General features: G+C 35.4%; 1 protein-coding gene and 1 non-coding gene across 5 annotated transcripts in view; one reads left to right on the forward strand and one right to left on the reverse strand.

The window, feature by feature from the left end:
- The window catches only part of Hexo2 (Hexosaminidase 2), a 90,768-nt gene that overhangs the window by 23,867 nt on the left and 42,330 nt on the right, over positions 1 to 24,571 (forward strand). Inside the window, exon 1 of one of the 4 annotated variants that reach the window (XM_069831971.1) lies at positions 21,762 to 21,914. The exons of 2 other annotated variants lie outside the window; for them this stretch is intronic. The gene's annotated coding sequence lies outside the window, so the exon portion shown is untranslated. Of the gene's footprint in view, positions 1 to 21,761; positions 21,915 to 24,571 lie in introns of those variants that run through there. One more of the 4 variants, XM_069831972.1, reaches the window with a different exon arrangement.
- Positions 5,749 to 5,838, reverse strand: TRNAI-UAU (transfer RNA isoleucine (anticodon UAU)). The gene is given in 2 exon segments: positions 5,749 to 5,784; positions 5,801 to 5,838. It is a non-coding gene; the product is annotated as a tRNA-Ile (tRNA).

The following is a 24,571-nucleotide window of genomic DNA, read 5'->3' on the forward strand; positions in this document are numbered from 1 at the left end:
GAGTGCATTATATAGCGAAATTTATAAACTTGTACTTGCTATTTGGGAAAAGGAAATTGTACCAGAACAATGGAAGGAGTCCATAATTGTACCTATTTTTAAAAAGGGGGACAAAACCAACTGTGGTAACTTTCGAGGAATATCACTTTTGTTGACGTCGTACAAAATTTTGTCCAATATTCTTTTGAGAAGATTAACTCCGTACGTAGATGAAATTATTGGGGATCATCAGTGCGGTTTTCGGCGTAATAGATCGATTATTGATCAGATTTTTTGTATTCGACAGATAATGGAGAAAAAATGGGAGTATAAGGGTACAGTACATCAGTTATTCATAGATTTCAAAAAGGCTTATGACTCGGTTAAGAGGGAAGTATTATATGATATTCTTATTGAATTTGGTATTCCCAAGAAACTAGTTCGATTAATTAAAATGTGTCTCAGTGAAACATACAGCAGAGTCCGTATAGGTCAGTTTCTATCTGATGCTTTTCCAATTCACTGCGGGCTAAAACAGGGAGATGCACTATCACCTTTACTTTTTAACTTCGCGCTAGAATATGCCATTAGGAAAGTTCAGGATAACAGACAGGGTTTGGAATTGAACGGGTTACATCAGCTTCTTGTCTATGCAGATGACGTGAATATGTTAGGAGAAAATACACAAACGATTAGGGAAAACACGGAAATTTTACTTGAAGCAAGTAGAACGATCGGTTTGGAAGTAAATCCCGAAAAGACAAAGTGTATGATTATGTCTCGTGACCAGAATATTGTACGAAATGGAAATATAAAAATTGGAGATTTATCCTTCGAAGAGGTGGAAAAATTCAAATATCTTGGAGCAACAGTAACAAATATAAATGACACTCGGGAGGAAATTAAACTCAGAATAAATATGGGAAATGCGTGTTATTATTCGGTTGAGAAGCTCTTATCATCCAGTCTGCTGTCGAAAAATCTGAAAGTTAGAATTTATAAAACAGTTATATTACCGGTTGTTCTGTATGGTTGTGAAACTTGGACTCTCACTCTGAGAGAGGAACATAGGTTCAGGGTGTTTGAGAATAAGGTGCTAAGGAAAATATTTGGGGCTAAGCGGGATGAAGTTACAGGACAATGGAGAAAGTTACACAACACAGAACTGCACGCATTGTATTCTTCACCTGACATAATTAGGAACATTAAATCCAGACGTTTGAGATGGGCAGGGCATGTAGCACGTATGGGCGAATCCAGAAATGCATATAGAGTGTTAGTTGGGAGACCGGAGGGAAAAAGACCTTTAGGGAGGCCGAGACGTAGATGGGAGGATAATATTAAAATGGATTTGAGGGAGGTGGGGTATGATGATAGAGACTGGATTAATCTTGCACAGGATAGGGACCGCTGGCGGGCTTATGTGAGGGCGGCAATGAACCTTCGGGTTCCTTAAAAGCCATTTGTAAGTAAGTAAGTAACAATTTATTATTATTATTATTATTATTATTATTATTATTATTATTATTATTATTATTATTATTATTGTTATTATTACTATTATTTTGGTTATTTAACGACATCAGCAAAATGAAAAGAACTCATTAATTATAGGGACCGTTATAATAATCTTAAAATAATTTAAGTTCAACTTTTAAGCAATACTAAATCATTGATCTTTCCATATAATATTCTTCACAGATGAATGTATTTTCTTAATTAAAGAATGATGATGTTGTACCAAGTTATGAAATTCTACACAGTCCTTTAACAATGAACATAGCTTTCACAGTTTGTACAAATAACTTTTTTTTTTTTTTTTTTTCGTTTGTTCATAAGGAGTTCATCCGGGATAACAGTCTTTCAATATTAGCATAGTTATTCGGTTGAGAAGCTTTTATCATCTAGTCTGCTGTCAAAAAATCTGAAAAGTTAGAATTTATAAAACAGTTATATTACCGGTTGTTCTGTATGGTTGTGAAACTTGCACTCTCACTCTGAGAGAGGAACATAGGTTAAGGGTGTTTGAGAATAAGGTGCTTAGGAAAATATTTGGGGCTAAGAGGGATGAAGTTACAGGAGAATGGAGAAAGTTACACAACGCAGAGCTGCACGCATTGCATCCTTCACCTGACATAATTAGGAAAATTAAATCCAAACGTTTGCGATGGGCAGGGCATGAAGCACGTATGGGCGAATCCAGAAATGCATATAGAGTGTTAGTTGGAAGGCCAGAGAGGAAAAGACCTTTGGGGAGGCCGAGATGTAGATGGGAGGATAATATTAAAATGGATTTGAGGGAGGTGGGATATGATGGTAGAGACTGGATTAATCTTGCTCAGGATAGGGACCAATGGCGGGCTTATGTGAGGGCGGCAATGAACCTCCGGGTTCCTTAAAAGTCAGTAAGTAAGTATTGGTTATTTATCGACATCAGCAAAATGAAAAGAACTCATTAATCATAGGGACCGGTATGGTAATCTTAAAATAATTAGGGTGCTATTCATAGACATTTCGCTAGCCCGCGCTACGAGCGAGCTAAACTAGCCCCGGCTATCGACTGGTTACTTGTACAGGATTCATATCATATCATATCATATCGCTAACACTGGTTTATGAATACGAAAAACGATAGTTCACCGATCATCCAACGGAAGCCCGTGCTAAGAATGTCCATGAATATGGTCCATGAAGTTTAACTTTAAGTAGTACTGAATCAGTGATCTTTCCATATAATATTCTTCTCAGATGACTGTATTTTCTTAATTAAAGAATGATTATGTTGTACCAAGTTATGAGAAATTCTATACAGTCCTTTAACAATGAACATAGCTTTCTCAGTTTATACAAATAACTTTTTTTTTTTTTTTCGTTTGTTCGTAAGAAGTTCATCCGGGATAACAGTCTTTCAATATTAGCATAGTGATTACCACGTCCGCTAGTGGCACTGTTTTCGCAACATAACAGTATTGCCAATATGTGATAAGCAGGGAACGGATTTATATGGACTAAAAATATATGAAATATGTAAATATATATGTAGTTATTTTTACCAAAATATGGAATTAAATATGGATTTTTACCAAAATATGGAATTAAATATGGACTTAAAATTATAAAAAAATGACTATGTACGTTAAATATTGGTACATTTTAATCAAACTAAACAAAAAATATAATGGACGTACCTTATCTTCCAATGTAGTTTCAACAAAACACAATTTTTATTGTCTGTTACCATAACAATAGGTTACAAACATTTCTTTCAAGTGCTGAAAAGTGAATCTTCTTCTATTGTCTCTGAGGATAGATTTATACTGACTAAAAGAGCGTTCGACGTCACAAGAAGTAACTGGTACATAATTCAATTTCACAATGTCTGCTGGGGATAAGTCCAAGTTAATCTTCACTGTTGATTCACCACTCATCACAGCAACAACCTTTTGTAGTTCTTCATATCCAGGGTTTTTTGAAAGTACAGTGTCCACCTTAGCTCTTACTGCATCTGCAACTTTACCTCTACCACGATTCAGTTGTTCCACAGTACTATTTATAATTTCAAAACTTTCAGATAGTGAAAGGTGCCTATTTTGGAGACTTTTGAGCGTTTTTATGATGCATGAAAATGTATGCTGAATGTGAGCTAAGTCATTCTTCACACTTATGTCACAGGTAACTGTTTTCGCAGTATCAATTGAGACTGCATCTTCAGAGTCCAATGCAAGGAGAACATTGTTAATAGAGTCTATATGTTCGGCATAATATTCAACTGCTTCTAGCCATGTACCCCATCTAGTTAAAATTGGCTTTGGTGGCAATGGAATTTCAGGGTACATTTCTTTCAACACGTTAACTCTACTGGGAGCTTTGAGAAATACTTTTTTCACTGATGAAATCAACAAATCTACTTTAGGGAAATTGTCTCTGACCACTTCTGCCACACGATGAAATGCATGCGCCACACAAGTAAAATGAGTCAATTTAGGATATACAACAGATAATGCTTGTCCAGCTTTGACCATATAAGGGGCAGCATCGCTAATAAAGAATAACACATTATCGTACATAATACCCTTTGGCCACAGGATACCCATAGCTTCGTTGAACAGTTTAACTATAGTTTTGTTATTGCACTTTTCTAGAACATCACAATGTAAAAGAATTCGTTCAGAATATTGTTCACTTAACAAACCGATAACTACATTACCAACAAGTCTACCTTCTTTGTCGGGAGTCTCATCAATGGAAACCCAAATTGAACTATCTTTAATTTCATCTCTTATCTTCTGTATTGTCTCATCGTAGATGGATGGAGCATACGTCTTCCTAAGTGTTGACTCATCCGGGATTGTATGTTGAGTATATTTTTCAAGGAATTCCCTGAAGACCTTATTCTTTAGTTTGTAGAGAGGAATATCAGCAGAGATGAGAGAACGGCACAGGTCGATGTTAAACTCAGATCTTACATTCGATGTTGTTGGTTGTGTTAAAAACAATTGTCTCTGCTTGGAATTTAGTTGTTTGTTGGCCTGATGTTTACTAGTTGTAATGTGTTGTTGCACCAGGAACTTTTGTGTAGATGATACTGCACACTGACACAAATTACAAAATAATATTTTATTGTCAGTTGATAAACCATCTTCTTTAAATTCTGAAATGTAACTTGTTAGTTTTGATTTTAAATTGACTGAATGACGTACTTTTGGCATATTTACCGTCTTTATAGTATGATTTACAAAACTGAACCTATGTGTACTCTGACTGGCATTTAACTGTTGAGCTGCACAACTGAAGTCTGTTAAAAATTTTAAATTAAATTAATACAGTTTTGTAACTTACTTTCCCATTGTTGATAGGACTGCTCATTTTCAAATAACTCTGATGTTAAAGGGATTACTGAACATGTGTTTAAATCTCTATTGTTGAAATGTATTTTTAAAAGTTAATGGAATTTTGTTTTGTTTTATTGTTAAACCTAATATAATATGGACTGTTTTATATGAAATATGGAAAATATATGGAAATTAACGAAAATATGTACTAAACTCTAAAATATGGAAAAATATGGAAAATAAAAGTAGGATTTTTCAACCCTACACATTGTGAAACATAAAGATAATGCAAAATATAAATTATATTAGCTTTATAAGTAAATATGTATTTACATATAAATCCTTTCCCTGGTGATAAGACATTTTTATGAACGAGAGATATCGATTTCTTGGCAGTTACTTCTTGTTTTAAGTTTGAGAATAAAAATATTAAACACAAATTCCACAAAATACGGGACAATTCTGTGTCCGAAGTTTATCGGGACACAACGTCAAAATAAGGGACGATCTCGTAAAATACGTGACATATACTGACCCTAGCCCTAACGAACAATGCAAGTGACATTAGTTTTGTATATAGTCTATATTACGTGTAGCGCATGCGTGCCAACTTAGGTCAGTTTGGAAGCAATAAACGGAATACTTGGGACAGTTTGGAATAAATTTAATATTTCCTACTGCATATGAATGATATATAATACATTATAGCTATGTTTGTGTTGTTTTGATAGAAAGTGAAACAATAATTCTGAAGCTACATTCAGTTAAAATTAAAAAAAATGACAGCATACTTTGGAATCCATCTCTTAAAATTGAAAACGAATACTTAAAGTAATCTACTTTTACTTCGTGAATTCTGTGCCCGATTTAACTTTTCCATTAAATTTTCTGATAAATTCCAAGCGATTTATGTAAAGAAACTTATTTTAAAAATGTATTCCCCAGGTGAGGCTCGAACTCACAACCCCGGCATTGCTCGGACACTGTCGTATAAGTACCGTGCGCTAACCGATTGCGCCACTGGGGACGGTGGATCTCGGCCCTTTACCGTACTGAGTAGTGCAACTGGTGGGCGGAGCTATGCGACGAGGCCTTGGCCGTAAGCAGAGAAACAGACAGCCATGCATAGTCATCTTCCGCGAGACATTTATGGTTCGTGGTAAGGATGGCCGTGCGGGATGGCAAACCAACTTGTATTATAAACAGGAAAAGGAAGTTCATGCCCTAAAAATGTGAAGAATATGTATGCATTTATGCCGTAAAAATAAATAAATAATGCTACAAAATATGCATTATCAGTCTGAGATTGTTTTAACAGAATAATAAGATATACGTAGGTAACTGACGTTTAGTCTATGGATTTTGAAGTGCTTGCCTCATTGCTGAATGCTCCATTTATGCTGTTACAGTTCACAACTAAGCAGTGACGTATGTTTTCTGTTGTCATTCTTCGCCTGTTGTCTCTCAGCATAGCTTTGTAGCGCGTAAAACTTCGTTCTACGTCACAAGAAGTAAGAGGGCTTGCACTAAAGCTGTGAGCTGTTCTATAGAAAATTTTGTTGGTTTTTGGGGTGTTTTATCTTCGAGAATATATTGAATTTCTTTAAGTTGATAATAGCCAAGGTTTTTGAAAAGAATATTTGTTGTTTTCTCGTTCACTTTATCTCCTACATTTCCTGGAACTGATGTTAAACTGGATATTGTTCTATCGAAATCTGCTAAAGACTGCAGTAAAGGAATACCAATTGCTAACTTGAGAGGCTCCCTATGAGGGCGTCATCGTTACGTTCAAAATTCATAAAAATAAAAGTCATGTTTATGAGGTTACACACTTTTAAAAATGAGGGAAACACAAATAAAGATACATAATATGCAGTTTCCCTGCATAAATGTTGAAATATGATGCTTTTATAAATAAAGGCAAAATATGCACTTTTATGCACAACAAAAGTAATATCACTGCATTCAGAAATTTGTGATTGATGTAGATAATCTTTCAGCATATTCACACAATGATAGAGAACAAATTATGCAAATGCATGAACTTCCTTTCCCTAATTATAAACTATGTAGCTTAGTTTTTTTGTTGTGTTTTTTTTTTACGATATGTACAGGGACATAATTTTATTTTTACTAACATTTCTAATATTAACCTGGCTATACCTTTGGATCAACGATTAAGAACCGGAAACACCGTTTGCTACCCTCTTCCACGACTAGAGTTCGATAATACTGACGTAATATACAAACAAATCACTTTACTAGGTATAGAAGGGAAGAAAAGTAGTTCATCCATTTACGTAAACTAGGAAATATCGCGATTTTGAGTTTGATAATTCATTAGGTTTTTGTTTAATCAAAATACAGTACAGTATTAACAGTGAGTATTTTTACTCACGAACAGAGCTTTCCATGCGGACGTATTCATTATGCAGTGTATATTATACTGTCTACAACACATTAGCATACACTATAGAGAATGAAGTTAAATTAAAAAATAATCATAATATGGATATTTAAACACTTTTTTTAAATGGTGGCCGTTCATTTCGATACAGGCTTCAGTTCTAATGTGCATATTATCGCACTATAGACTATTGTACGTAATTCCAATTACCAGGTTCGTACTTCGTATCAGTAACTCATGTTGAAATAATTCTGTACCTACTCTATAAAAGAGACCTTACGTACTGTAAATTCAATCTTCATTTCTGCCCGATCCGAAAAGATAAAATTACTCAGAGATGCTATCTACTGTCTGAGCAAGTGGTTACGTCGCAGCGTCGTAGAAAGGGAGGAAATCACGTGACATTTAATTACTTAACGAGGCCCTTTTATTTAAGTTATTTTAAACAATTGTATGGGAATAATATTGCTTAGACGTCCAATTCCTAACAGAAATTAATGTTCTCAGAAAAGAGCTAAGACAGCCCAGCCACTAGCATTTACAGAGAGGCGAATAGAAGCAGGTGGGGGAAACCGGGATGCGACGTAGGCAAATGGAAAATGATGCAATATTGAAAGCTCTTTCGTCACTAGAAAACGCAAACATATTTTTGGAACGTACTGTTTACTCTGACCGTAAGGCTACTATGACTGTATATGCGGTCTTGGATCTGTGTGGAGGAAGGTTGAACATCGTTAGTAGAAGGGGTGGGAGTGAAGTACATTAAAAAACTCAGGTACAATAAAAATTGAAGTAAAAATGGTCCCTGTATAAGTATAAATAAAAATCGCTGTCGTGATGTGCGGATGACATGATTCATTAATGACAGCCTTCTTTATCAAATCACAGTGTTTGGAATGAACTTATATACTATTAGAATTTGTTTCATAATAAAATGGAAGAATGTATCCCAAAACGTGTTCAGTCCATTTTTATAAAAGGACTTGTCTAGTCTCTTGATACAATGGTCTACGTACTGAACGAGTTTTTAAGTGACATGCACGTTAACACAAACTTTTAAGAGAACAAACTTAAAATATAATTATAAATGCTCAAACATAACCATATAAGCACTTGTAAGTATTAATAATAAAAATGGCCAAATGGACTGAGCGAGTTTTGATATCACATTCTTCAATTTGACGCGTAAAATAATAAGCTTGCAAGTAAGTGCTGCCTTGTATGTGACACATACTTTCTCAAATATGCTCTTAATTTCTACGCGAGGTTTTCACTTTTAAGAAGAATACATTTTTTTCAGCGAATGAGCAATAAGAAATTCATGTCCCTGAATGAAAGGGCTCTAGGTAAAATTCACCAACTTGTATTTTACATTATAAGAATTCTACCATCGAGGTGAAGAATATCGTATTAAGATTTTCCCACATCAAAACTAAATTCTTTACAAGCCTAGCGTAGTTCAGGAAAGTATTCCCCGATTATACAAAGTGTTAAAAAAGTATCTAATATTTTGGGAGGTGATAGCATGCATCAAAACAAGAAAAAAATGTCTAATAAACATGGGTCCTACAACACATACTTTCTGAGATCTGAACACTTGTTCATAGTAGGTGCTCAATGTGACGTCCATTCATGGCAGTGATTTCCTCTGCCCTTCGGCGTAAGGAATAACGCACTCTTTGAAATTGACCTGGTTGTTCTTGATAACCAAAAGTCTAGAGGATTTAGGTTTGGGGAACGAACAGGCCAAGGTGTGGGGCCTCCCCAATCAATCCAGCGGTCCTGAAATGTCAGCGTCAGGTGTTCACGCTCATTGCGGAGAAAATGTGCTGGTGTGCCATGCATGGACCACATCTGTAGTCCTGATAACGAGCCCCAGTTAATCTCTGTAGTAGCACGTATGGCCCTATTAATCTATAGCCAAGAACGTCTGCCCATACGTTGATTGAGAATCGGTGCTGATGCCTTGTTTCTTCAACTGCATGGGTATTCTCATCAGCCCACACATGCTGATTACGAAAATTCACCACACCATCTCTGCTGAACCCCGCTCATATCCGCAACCAGATTTTCGTTTTCAGTATTCCTTGCGACGTATCAGTATTCCATCAACTACGGTGTGATTATCTGGTAGTCTGCTGTATTGTAGGGCAGAGAAATGCATTGCCATGAATGGACGTCACATTGAGCATCTCTTATGAACAAGTGTTCAGATCTCAGAAAGTATGTGTTCTAGGACTCATGTTTATTAGCCATTTTTTTCTTATTTTGATGCATACTATCACCTCCTAAAATATTGGATACTTTTTTCTTAACATCGTGTATATGAGAATATTAACAATTAACCAATCGCAGCTGACGCAGTAATTAATTCTTTGATTTTCATTATTGTCTCAAATTATAGCTACAAATTGTTTAGGAGAGTCTCTCTCTACCTGGCCTTTCTCTTTGGCTGTGGCGGTGCATGAATGATCTTGACTGTGAGAATAGTTCGCCTACTATTTTCTTGATTTATCAACAATAAATTTATACAGAAGTATCTAGTGTGGCTACTTTTGGAAAGCTCTTAATGAGTATTATTCGAAAATATAAAAATATATTGAGTATTCGATTTAAAATAAGAGAGTTGGAGTTAACCGGAAGTAAAAAAACTCGGTACTACCACAGTCTAATACTTACAGTCACGCAACTCATACATATAAAATATGCCAACATTTGACAGCTGGCGCGACAGTAGCCCTCTAGCGGCAGGCAAGTTAACAGTGTGCACACGACATATGATAACACATCAGAAAATGGGTTTTGCGTAATTTATTTTATATTTTTATGCTATACAGTAATTGTATATGTTCTTATTAATTTTACTTTAGAATCATAGAAGAATTTCACACGCAGTTAATCTACAGTTTCAGAAGCTGGGAATAAACGTAATTTTTCTGCTCCTTACAAGTGAATCATGGCCCTGATCACGTATCATGGTTTGAAATAATATAATTGTTCGTACGTGGACGGTTAATTCAATTCATTCCTAAATATATTTATGAATCATTGGAACTCTATATTTACTGTGAGAAGAGTCAAAATTAGTAGCTTCAAAATTGTAGGCCATATCTCGTAGGGTACATCGCGTGGTGAACTCCTCTCCCTATTTCCTGAGAAATTAACTATTTTCCATACCGCAAATTGGAGCAAACTCGGCCGCTGAGGTAAACTTGAAAATAAAAAAGGGGAGGATTTAAACCTTAATATGACATTGATTTATGAAGTTCATTATTTTTCCATTTCTTAAGAACCGGTATTTCCTTTATTATTTTATGTCACAAATAGTGCTGATATTATGGTGTAAATTTTTATGGCAAGTTTACCGCATTTTACATTACATTTCCAGTTTTCACACGAAAGCTTAATTTTAACTTATCCTACCTATATAATACGTAATTCACATGCACTTACTGTTAATATGATGTAGGTGAGAACAAATAAATGAACACACAATTTTGTTGAAAAAATTGTAACTTCAATATTAACTCAGAAAATGTAGGCCTAATTTTATTTTCAGAGCAGAAGTGGTGTAAGTCAAAAATGGGTAATGAGGGTTAAAGTAAACATTCTGTAAAATACAGCGCAAAGTAGCAGTCAATATTGAATTTATTTAAACTATTAGTAGTCAGTTAATAGCACGAAGGATATATTAATTGCTACTTTGCGCTGTATTTTACAGAATGTTTACTTTAACCCTCATTACCTGATTTTGACTTACACCACTTCTGCTCTGAACGGCCCAAATAATCACTGGGAATGTAAAATCAACACCAATAACAGTTAACAGTCATGCAAATTATTACAGAAAAGATTGCTTTTTATATTAAATTTAAAAAGGCTCTTTTATTTCTTGAGAACTTAATACGTCTGCCACATGAATCTACACCAACACATCAGAAATTTTATCGATACAGTCCGGATTTATTCAAGAAGTGAATATTTCGCAAAGGGATTACAATACTCCATGCATTCTTGAAAAATTGACACCATGATCCCTACTTGAATGCAATATAACATTCAACTTCTGAAAAATATAAAGAAATAAACACGAATACAAAAATTATGGAATTACTTGCATTAAAAGCTCTAGATACATTATCCAAAATCGGAATGATTACACATTTACACATATGATCTCTGCAAAAAAATAATATACTATAACAGGTATCTACTTTGGCATACAAATACGTAACTGATAATTAATAAATGTTTTATAGAACACAATACGTAGGTTAACTATAACGTGGATTATTAGTTATGACTGATTTATGATTTTCTCTTGGTCTTTAGGGAATCTGAAGAACGACAAATTCGGAGATTTAAACTTGTTGTTACTGCAATTTTCGTCATTGCACACATTGCCTTTGTTCCGACGCATGATTAAAACGTTTATAACATCTCGCATCCCTTTAAAGCACGTGCTGGCTGAACGAGATTGTATCAACCCTATTACCAGTGCCTTGCCTGCCGCTTCGGCGTTAGTGTCGCGAATGTTGGCAAAAAAAGTGTTGAAGTTGCGCGACTGTAAGTATTAGACAGTGGTACTACCATTATTGAGTTCTTTTCTTAGTATACGGCCATCCCCACACATCAAGTTACATGTCACTGAACCACGAGCTTCAGAAGTTATTTAGGTGGTGCGGGACTTTTAGGCTGGTTCACAATAAACCGGAAGCGAGAATCGGAACGAAAACGAAAACGGTAAAATTGTTAAAATGTGTACATTTAAATATGAGCATTCATAATTAACGAAAAGCTTGCCAGAGCCCAGGATCGGGAACGGAGAGTTGGCCAAGTTTCAACTTTGGCGTTCACATTTCCGATCACAGCCCACTAGATTCATTCTATTGCCATCTAAAAGCTATTTTGTCGTCGTATATTTTGTAGCAAGAAGACCGTGACATAACCTATGCATTATTTTGTTCTGTGCTGTGCAACATGGAGCAAGTTTTATTTGATGAGATTCTAATTTAGAGTGTTGAGGAAAATCCTCACGTTTACGATAAGCGGCGCGCCTCCTATAAAGATGAGAAAATGAAGGAGAATACGTGGCTTTCAATAGCTGCATCTTTGAACACCGATCGTAAGTGAATCATATTTTATTACTGTATTGATTGTATTACACACTACATATTCATGCTTCAATTCAATAACTACTTACTGTTGTGTTCATTTTTGTTCTATTACAAATGTTTCTTCTCTAATTATTTTACTTTATGGTAGACTTAAAATAGGTTGTGATAATATAGATGCATGGGCATATTTATAGTACCGTACCTAATGAAATGTTTCAGCTGACATTTCGAAGTTGTTTAACCTGTGTTTATGTTGGCTGCCTTGTACTCATGAGAGAACGCCATTGGTCAATTATACACAAATAACATCAGAATGCGTAATATCGACTTTACATATCGTCATTGCCATGCATATCGATATGCATAGTCGTCTACGTTCTCGGTTTATTGTGAATCACAAGTTTTCATATCTACGTCCTCTACTTCTCGTTTTCATTCTGGTTCTCGTTCCCGGTTTATTGTGAATCTGCATATTTTCATAGGCCGGCATAGTCTTGGCTTCCTGCATTATGATATTGATGGGTAAACGTTTGACAATAACTATTTTAGAAATTATGATCAGTGAAACAGAAAATTAAACAAATATTTGAGGTTATAAGTTATAACATTTTATTTTGAACTAGATACTTTCATTTTAGCTATTTAATAATTATCGACAAGATTATATTTGAATAAAACTAATTTCGCGAATATATTAATAAACAATTCAGAACATACAGGAACAGATTATATCATAAATTAAGATATTTAATAATTACATTTGTTGGCACGGTCATCACGGAATATCACGGCCCACTATATTGTTAAAAAAAAGAAAACAATGAAAATGTTTAACATCTGAACATCATGTCACAATACAGCCGCGAAGCTTGAGTTGTGAAGGTGCTAGAAACAATAGACTGTGCCGATACTATTTCGCGTTGTCTGTAATGAAGCGATATTAGCGATCCTAGTGGTTAGCAACTATCTATGGATGTATATTTACTACGTTTGAGCTTCGTGACTGTATATACTAGACTGTGGTATAAGATATGACAAAATATTAAATAAATACGCACCAGGTTCGACAAGATTGCAGTGGCTGCTTAGTTTGCTTTGATTGGTTATTATTTCTCCTTTGGTGCATTAGTCATAAACGACTAAATAGGCATAAAATAAATGTATTTATACTACGATGAAACGAACATGAATTATGCGTATACTTATATTATTTTATTGTTTTTGTTATTTGTCGTCTTATCTTGAACATTAATGATACCACTTACTATACAGGGTGATCCAGAACTTGTGTTAGAGAAGAATACAGTAGGTAGAGGTTACTAAAACAAACATTTTTCATTCAGCAATGAATGTCCTATCTCGCACAGATACGGCGCTACACTTGTTTCATTGTTGTGGCTGGTAGGCAATCAATCATTCAAGGGCCAGTGGCTTAAATCTTTGATGACTAAGCTTTCAATGAAAAACAAATGACGCTTGACAACTTGTGCATTACAGAAGAACCTCGACCTGACGCCCTTTTTCTTGTAAACAATACTGGCATCGTCGAAGCATTGACTGCCCCACTTGCTCAAATATGCCAGGTGTAGTATGTATGCTATTACAAGCGTCGACAATCCATGGAAGAAGATCATCGACATGGTCTACAGGTGTGGCATACACTAAGGTGTTCAAATGTCCCCACAGGAATTCAAGTGGATTAAGATTGGTGATGTTGCTGGCCATGGGACTGGACCTTGATAATCAACCTGTCACAAAATGTTGCCGTCAGCTGTTGCCTTGCCGCAAGACTGAAGAGCACAGGAATTCCGTCATGCTGGAACCATATCCTGGTGCATACTGCAAGCAGTACCTCTTCCACCTGTAATGTTATCTCCTTAAGCCATTTGGCATGACATGTGGTCCGAGTAGTGTGTCGTTAATGATGCCACACCACAGATCGACATTAAATCGCACCTGATGAGAACTGACTGCAATGGAATATGGATTTATCTGCTCTCAAATGTGCTGGTTGTGTGTTGTTAAAATGCCATTCCATGTGAAAGTTACTTGATCAGTGAACAACATACAACTTGCGAACTGGGGTATCACTGGGCTTTGATGCAGAAACAAAATGCACGTCGACTAGTTCTCTCAGGCCCGATTGTATAAACCATTTAATCTTAGATCAGAGGTTAAATTGATCCTTGTTTCAGCTGAACTTGGAATTTTGTGTTGTATAAAGTCTAATCTGAGATTAATTTGTCTCAAACTAAAGTCAACTTTGACTGAAGAAATTTCTCCGATTAAGTTAGACGATCCAAGTTCAGTTATTTCTTTTCTGTTGGAAATATACGAGTGACAGATTGTGCAAATAAAATATCCATTATTATTAATATTAATAGATATGTTAGGTACATTTATATATATTTCTTTCAATTTCTTGCCTTAATACACAAACATTCTTATATTTTATAAGGCTCTATCGTGTTCAGCAGTATCAACTAACATAACCTATAATTATATTATGTTTATAACAACCATTAATTATTAATGGATATGATAGGTACATTCATAAATGTTCAATTAACTGTATTACTAAACGAAAATTGTCGTTTTATAAAGCTTTATTATGTTTAGCAGTATTAAACACCATAACATGATAACAACTTGGAGAACAGTCAACCTTCTTCTTATTGTCCGCCATTATTTACATTGCAAAAAAAAAAAGTATCTCCAACAGAGTGTAATACGGAAAGTTGCGAAAAAGTAGTTGTAAAGTCGCTAGATTTCTCATTATCAACAAAGAAAGATTAAATTTTGTCACTATGGGGTGCTAAAAAGGTCACTAAATCCCTGTTTAAGCAATATAAAATTAAAAGAAATTGTTATTGAAAAAGAGTTAAAATCGCTAGATTGGCAACACTGAACAAACCTGTATAACATGGTCCGCGCATCACGTATTTCATCTGTTTATGCGATGTTGCCAAATCCTTTTCACGTGAACTTAGATTGCATTTGAACCAAGGTAATTTGATCGCAGAAAAGTTTTATACAGTAGAAGAAGTGTCTGAACTCGGTTTACTTTTCGATCTTCGATCAAAGTTGATCTTTAGTCAGGGAGTTTTATACAATTGGGCCTCAGACCCTAACGCTCCATTTTTTAATGTTGACTCTCTGATGACTGAGCTTTCAATAAATGTACCGTATAAATGGGTAAAGTCAGTCAGTGAGTGAATAATCGATCATGTGCGTTTTTTATTGAAAATTATATATTCTCTCAGTTACTTGTTACAATTTTGTTGTGGCTTCATTGCCTGACATTGCAAATATAAGCGAGATGGACAACAAAAAGCCTGCGCATGCCAACAATGGGTACACTGTGTAATTACCGTTGAAGTGAAAATTGTTATTCTCAACTTTTTCTCTTACACGAAAACAAAGTCTTACACACTCTAAATTATCGTCAGCAGTGAAAGGAGACAGTAAGTAACTATACGTAAGTACATTTCGTTGAGATTGTATCCTGAAATAACAGTTTTGCAGTTCGTAAATGTAAATACTGGAACTTATTATTTTAAGAAAACGTGTACCTTTGTAGGGTTAAGTCGATCATGCAATCGATCTACTCGAAGCAGATAGAACCAACAGGAAAAATAAATTATTCACCGAAATAACTCGAACTAACACTTATAAACAGAAAAGTGTCATAGTATAGCTTATATTGATGGGATAGTGGGGAAAGAGGAAGACGGAATTATGGTGAATTTCTTGCGTAAGAGAAGCACTGCCAAAGGAACATAGTTTCTATACCCTTCTGTACATGACGATGGGAACAACGTAGTTTCTAAAGTGACATGAGGAGGGGAAGATTTCAAATAACATCTGACATAAACCTAAGCAATGTTGAATTGCATTTTAGATTATAATTGAAGTGTGGTATTTCAATGTAAATTCTGAATTCTTAAATCTTTGTTGGTATGTGGAGTATTAAAATGTTTTTTTATGTTTTATAAGTTGGCAATCATAGTCACGTTTGTACAGTGGAGACCTATAGGCCTAATTGTATCGAATTGTATGATCACAGTAACAAAAGATACACAATATAATCCTATAGGCATATATTGTAGATAATTATTGTTTTCTACACCCCTTATAACAAATAAAATATATGTAATATACTCAATTTGTTTTTTTAAAAACATAAACAATGATCGACTTTACTCCGCAATATTTTAAAATCGATCTTAAACTAAAAATTCAATGGTGATCGACTTTACCCTATTTAAGCAGGTAAAACTTCGATCACAAGTCAAATAAAAAAAAATCAGTTTTTGATAGATTGTAATTCACTTCTTGTAATGTGCCTTCATAAGTGAAGGCTATGACGACAAAATTCTATTTTCTGAGGAAATGCCCTCCATTGCATAATCTCAATATCATTAAAAAATCGCAAAATTGTGATCGACTTTACCCTCTTCTACGGTACCTAAAATCAACAGACAAGGACAAATCAGTAACAAACAATCACAATGTGGCAAACAGTCATAGCACTAGAACATTCTGGTGCGAGATAGGGCACACATTGGCTATGTAAAAATGTTTGTGCGAGATCGTGCGTATATGCTTGTTTTCCGCACAGAACCAATACGCGGTAAGTGTGAAATACCACATTCAGTATTCCCAACCTAACACACATAACAATTTCCCTCTTCTTACCGCTTAAGAGACATATTCATTTTACTGCTTTAGGCTTTTAACATATTATTTTTAGAGACGTTTAACATAGTAATAATTATAAATTGGAAACTTACCACTGCAATTTCACCTAAATTGCACTGTTAATTATTGTTTTTAAATATTTGCAAAAATTAAGTAAACTCTACAACACCACAAAAGTTACTGCATTTGTAATGCAAGTAACATTAAGGAAGCCGTGAAAAAATCAACAAGATTCCAGATGCCGATGTTATTACTGCAATATGTTATATAAATAATATTGTTAAAATATTGAAATTAAAAATAAATCATTACATAACCTTGCCCGTTTGTTTTAAGTTCGCATTTATAGACTGGGGGGGGGGGGAAGACAGACATATATCACGGCCTGCTGGAATATAGTAAACACAGAAAACATTTTATAGCAACAATGTTGAAGATAGATATTTTAGTTTTTAAAAGTTGCCGTCATTGAACAGAAACCAAGATGGAGATTTCATTGCAACTAATTAGAAATTCCTCTTTCAGGTGTGTAATAAACTATCTCCGCACAAAATAATGTACGATACACGAGCGGTATGTTTGTTTTCAACATACCGCTCTTGTAACGCATATTACTATTATTTTAGTATCCTCTAGCTATCATATTCTTCTGTAACATAAGTTCTGAATCATCCTGTATTTTGTAATCTAATATAAAAATAAATTCCAATGTTCAGTTTCTTTAAAAACGTTCAATTTTCTTCATATTATTTATTTTTGTTTATTATATAGATAAGCCTAGTCAAAAATTATGGTTTATTTAATGACGCTCGCAACTGCCGAGTAAGACTAGTCAATATTTACTTACTTACTTACTGGCTTTTAAGGAACCCGGAGGTTCATTGCCGCCCTCACATAAGCCCGCCATCACTCCCTATCCTATGCAAGATTAATCCAGTCCCTAGCATCATATCCCACCTCCCTCAAATCCATTTTAATATTATCCTCTCATCTACGTCTCGGCCTCCACAAAGGTCTTTTTTCCCTCCGGCCTCCCAACTAACACTCTATATGCATTTCTGGATTCGCCCATACGTGCTACATGCCCTGCCCATCTCAAACGTCTGGATTTAATGTTCCTAATTATGTCAGGTGAAGAATACAATGCGTGCAGTTTTGTGTTGTGCAACTTTTTTCATTCTCCTGTAACTTCATCCCTCTTAGCTCCAAATATTTTCCTAAGAACCTTATTCTGAAACACCCTTAATCTCTGTTCCTCTCTCAAAATGTGAGTCCAAGTTTCACAACCATACAGAACATCCGGTAATAACTGTTTTATAAATTCTAACTTTCAGATTTTTTGACAGCAGACTAGATGACAAAAGCTTCTCAACCGAATAATAATTTTATAATTTATAATATGCTTCTGAACCCTTTATATCACACTTAAGAGCTTTCGATCTGTAATAAAACTGCTAGTGCATCGAGATGCAGGTCATATTTCATATTAAAATTCAAGAAAAGATGTTTTTGATAAACATGCGAGTTACTCCGAAGATTGGGATTAAAATCTCGGCGGACCTGTATCTGATTATTATAGTTTAACCTTATCAATGGGTGGTATATTGATATTCTGACACCTATTGTTTCTATGCTTTGTTTTGACCTTTAGTAAACGGGTAGTGCATCGGAATTTTACGCCAGACTTTGAGATTAAAATCCCGACGTATCTGATTATTACGTAGATAAGCCTTGGTAATGCATAATATATTGATATGCTTCCAAGCTTGTTTTCCATACTCAAGAGTTTCGACCTTCAATAATCGACTATTGCACCGAGATTCAATTTAAATTGTGGTAAACACAATGATGAAACAGTTTTTATTGGGATATTGTATGCTACAATGTAATCAGTAGGCTTCGTAATTCAGCTACCTATAAACTGGAATGAGGTTGCCTGATTCGAAGTATATGTGACGTCACAGCGCAGGTACAGGTACGTTCGTATACAAAATAGTTACATACAGGATGGATGGATAGACCGTTTGATAGATAGATAGATAGATATATGGATGGATAGGTGAATAAATCGATTGATGGATGGATAGATTGATAGATCGATGGATAGATGGATGAGTGGACAGATGGATAGATCGATGGATAGATGGATGAGTGGACAGATGGATAGATCGATGGATGAATAAATGGATAGATCGATTGATAGATCGATGGATAGGTGGATAGATCGATGGATAGATGAATAGATCATGGATAGATGAATAGTTGGATAGATCGATGGATAGATGGATAGGTCGATGGATGGATAGATCATGGATAGATGAATAATTGGATAGATCGATGGATAGATGAATAGATCATTAATAGATGAATAGTTGGATAGATGGATTGATAGGTAGATGGATAGGTCGATGGATGGATGGATCGATGGATAGATGAATAGATCATTAATAGATGAATAGTTGGATAGATGGATTGATAGGTAGATGGATAGGTCGATGGATGGATAGGTCGATGGATAGATGAATAGATCATGGGCAGATGAATAGTTGGATAGATCGATGGACAGATGAATAGATCATTAATAGATGAATAGTTGGATAGATCGATGGATGGATGAATAGATCATGGATAGATGAATAGTTGGATAGATCGATGGATAGATGAATAGATCATGGATAGATGAATAGTTGGATAGATCGATGGATAGATGGATGGATAGGTCGATGAATATATATATATATATATATATATATATATATCGATGGATAGATGAATAGTTGGATAGATCGATGGATAGATGAATAGTTGGATAGATCGATGGATAGACGGATGGATGGATAGGTCGATGGATGGATAGATCATGGATAGATGAATAGTTGGATAGATCGATGGATAGATGAATAGATCATGGATAGATGAATAGTTGGATAGATCGATGGATAGATGAATAGTTGGATAGATCGATGGATAGACGGATGGATGGATAGGTCGATGGATGGATAGATCATGGATAGATGAATAGTTGGATAGATCGATGGATAGATGAATAGATCATGGATAGATTAATAGTTGGATAGATCGATGGATAGATGAATAGATGGATAGATCGATGAATAGATGGATGGATAGGTCGATGGATGGATAGATCGATGGATGAATGGATAGATAGATGGATAGCTGAATAGATGGATAGATGGATGGATGGATAGATCAATGGATGAATAAATGGATAGATCGATGGATGGATAGATGGATAGATGAATAGATCATGGATAGATGAATAGTTGGATACATAGGATGGATAGATGGATGATAGATCGATGGATAGATGAATAGATGGATAGATCGATGGATGGATAGATCGATGGACGGAAGGATGGATAGATGGGTGGATGGATAGACGAGTAGATGGATAGATCGATGGATAGATGAATAGATGGATAGATAGATGATTAGATGTATATATGAATAGATGAATAGATGGATAGGTCGATGGATGGACAGTTAAATAAATGAAGTAAATAAAATTAAATAAATAAGTCCATTGCAGATATTGCAAAATGAACGCAAACTTTGTCCGAGTGACAGAGCGGTCTTATAGTTGAATGTTACTCCTCTTGAATGTCATTCGCATATGCGAAAGGAAGCCCATATCCGGGCATAGTACAAACATGTGACGTGAGGAAGAAGAAGCGACGATTCTGGGAACTAGCTTTGGTTTTTTATGTAACTCAATTGTGGAAGTGCCCCCCCCCCCACCCACATTGTCAGTGTGAACGCTATCTAACTCGTTAACTTCAGCAAGGTCGTCTGTATGAATGCCATGCAAGGCCATTTTTGACATGCATGCATGCATGCATGCATACATACATACATACATACATACATACATACATACATACATACATACATACATACATACATACATACATACATACATACATACATATGTATATGTATATATAATATTTTAGTATCCTTTAGTAAAGTCATATCCCCGTCAGGCAAAGAAGAATCTGAGAGGCTTCGGTGGTGTATCTTATATTGCTAATCTATGAGTTGTCTGGCCACTTTCATCTATCAAATGTTGGACAACCACGAGGAAAATGGGCACACCTGTGGAGTAACGGTTAGCGCGTCTGGCAGCGAAATCAGGTGGCCCGGGTTCGATTCCCGGTCGGGACAAGTTACCTGATTGAGGTTTCTTCCGGGGTTTTCCCTCAACCCTATATGAGCTGGGTAACTATCGGTGCTGGACCCCGGACTCATTTCACTGGCATTATCACTTTCATCTTATTCAGACGCCAAATAATCTAATATGTTGATAAAGCGTCGTAAAACAACCTACTAAAATAAAAAAACGAGGCAAATCTATTGTGCCACATGGTGGATTCGGCGTCACGCTAACACAGGAGATGCCCTGTTTTTCGAGACGAGATGATAATGGAAGATTAATTGTGTGGAGTGCTGGTGAAATGATGGAAGAACTCTGAGAGAAACCCTGCAACCCTAGCTTGTTCACCACAACTTCGACATCGAGAAGATTCGAACTCCGGTCCGCATGCATCTTAAGCCAGCGCTATGTCAACTGAGCCACCAAGACAATAATATTTGGGTTACTGCACTCGTATCCCGGTCAGTTGTATAGATAAGATGTTTTGTTGCACTTTCGACAGCTCAAGAAGATTTATAATCTGAAGTGAACAACGTTTGCACTGTGATATGAAAATGTAGCATTGATCTGAGAGCTCTTGATATGAAAACTAAAAGCTTTCAAGATAACTTCTTTAAATATCAAATTAGAACTTGTGGAAGGATCAGGTGAGACAACAGGATACCGTAGACTTTATCTGCTCATATTCACAAGCAAGTCTCAAGGTAAGCACCTAATTATACGAAATATGAGGAGGATTATTGTGATGCTATAAAATATTTCGATTCACGAAAATACACATTTTAGCATCTCTGATATGGAGAAGGGGGCTTTCCACATTCCGTCTGTATTTGTAAGCTCATTTGTCTGGAAGTATTGAACTATTTTATTCATTCGAGAATTATGCATACGAAATATAAAAATATTATAGAAAAATTAATAGATCTTTAAGAAATCTTGGTAGCTCAGTTAGCAGAGAATTGGCTTACTACGACTGCGGACCTAGGTTCGAATCACGGTGGTGCAAAGTGATTCAAAACGCAAATCTAGCGGGATAAAATTGATAACTTCTCTGCTATCTAACAGATTTTTATGAAATTTTGTATAGGTGTTACAGATAGCATATATTTTATATACAAACTCTCATTATCGATTGTATGAGAGTAACTACTCCTTTATAGGAGGTGCATTTAGACAAAATTAATATCTTCTCTCATATCTAACAGACTTTTATGAAATTTTGAACAGGTGTTACAGGCAGCATACATTTTTGTATACAAACTCTGGATTACCGATTGTATGAGAGGATAAAATTGATAACTTCTCTGCTATCTAACAGATTTTTATGAAATTTTGTATAGGTGTCACAGATAGCATATATTTTATATACAAACTCTCATTATCGATTGTATGAGAGTAACTACTCCTTTATAGGAGGTGCATTTAGACAAAATTAATATCTTCTCTCATATCTAACAGACTTTTATGAAATTTTGAACAGGTGTTACAGGCAGCATACATTTTTGTATACAAACTCTGGATTACCGATTGTATGAGAGGAGGTGCATTTAGACAAAATTGATATCTTCTCTAATAGACTTTTATGAAATTTTGTACAGGTGTTACAGGTAGCATATATTTTTGTATACAAACTCTGGATTACCGATTGTATGAGAGGAACTACCCTTTATAGGAGGTGCATTTAGACAAAATTGATATCTTCTCTCATAACTAACAGACTTTTATGAAATTTTGTACAGGTGTTACAGGTAGCATATATTTTTTATGTAAATACTCTGATTACGATTGTATAAGAGGAACTACCCTTTTAGAGGAAGTGCATTTAAACAAAATTAATAACTTCTCTGCTATCTACAGATTTTTATGAAACTTTGTACAGGTGTTACAGGCAGCATATATTTTTGTATACAAACTCTGGATTACCGATTGTATGAGAGGAATTACCCTTTATAGGAGGTGCATTTAGACAAAATTGATATCTTCTCTCATAACAAACAGACTTTTATGAAATTTTGTACAGGTGTTACAGGTAGCATATATTTTTATGTAAATATTCTGATTACGATTGTATGAGAGGAACTACCCTTTTGGAGGAAGTGCATTTAAACAAAATTAATAACTTCTCTGCTCTCTACAGATTTTTATGAAACTTTGTACAGGTGTTACAGGCAGCATATATTTTTGTATACAAACTCTGGATTACCGATTGTATGAGAGGAACTACCCTTTATAGGAGGTGCATTTAAACAAAATTGATATCTTCTCTCATAACTAATAGTCTTTTATGAAATTTTGTACAGGTGTTACAGGTAGCATATATTTTTATGTAAATATTCTGATTACGATTGTATGAGAGGAACTACACTTTTAGAGGAACTGCATTTGAACAAAATTAATAACTTCTCTCCTATGTGAGAGGTTTTTTTATAAAACTTTGTAAAGACGTTACAGGTAGCATACACAGGGTTGTTTCCGAACTCTGATAACGAATTTGAATGACATCATGTGCGTCAGGAGTCACATGACAGCTGAACTGTGGCGCGAGGTGACAGACCAGTAGTGAGTGATCTCATAGTCAGAGTGCACGGCGACTCACAGCAGAAATTCCCAAGAAAATCGAGGCTTTTTGGGAGGGGTACTTTACGACCCTTTCCAATGCCAAGTACAGTTAAGTGAAAATAAAAGAAGCCTGCAATAAACGAGGTTTCGTTATTTCCAAAAAAGACATCTTCTGTGTACTTAATAAGATTGGTAAAGCTGGAATGGAATTAATTTGTATCATCTCGTGGGGTGCGGCGACTTGTGACGGGGGTGGATTTGCTTGCTTTTTCCACACTGGAATTAATCCCATCCAAGCTTTGCCAGTCTTATTAGGTACACGCAAGATGTCTTTCTTGGAAATAACAAAACCACGTTTTTTTGCAGGCTCCTATGATTTTCACGTAACTGTAATTGACATCGGAAAGGATTGTTATGTACCCCTCCCAAAAAGGCTCGATTTTCTTGGGCATTGCTACTGTGATACACCGTGCACTCTGACTATGAAATCACTCACTACCGGTCTGTCACCTCTCGCCGCAATTAAGCTGTCGGTGTGATTCCTGTCGCACATGACGTCATTCAAATTCATTATCAGAGATCGGAAACAACCCTGTATTTTCGTGTGCAAACTCTTCATTACGTTTGTATGACGAAATCTCTTTTGTAGGAGATGGATTTAGACCTAATTAACAACTTCTCTTCTTTTAACAGATTTATATGGAACTTGGTACAGAAGTTACTGGTAGCATAATATATTTTTTCGTCTATAAACTCTTGATTACGTTTCTATAGGAGGAACTACCTCGCACACTCACGGATG

Source organism: Periplaneta americana, chromosome 7, assembly GCF_040183065.1.
Source record: "Periplaneta americana isolate PAMFEO1 chromosome 7, P.americana_PAMFEO1_priV1, whole genome shotgun sequence".
Lineage (NCBI taxonomy): Eukaryota > Metazoa > Arthropoda > Insecta > Blattodea > Blattidae > Periplaneta > Periplaneta americana.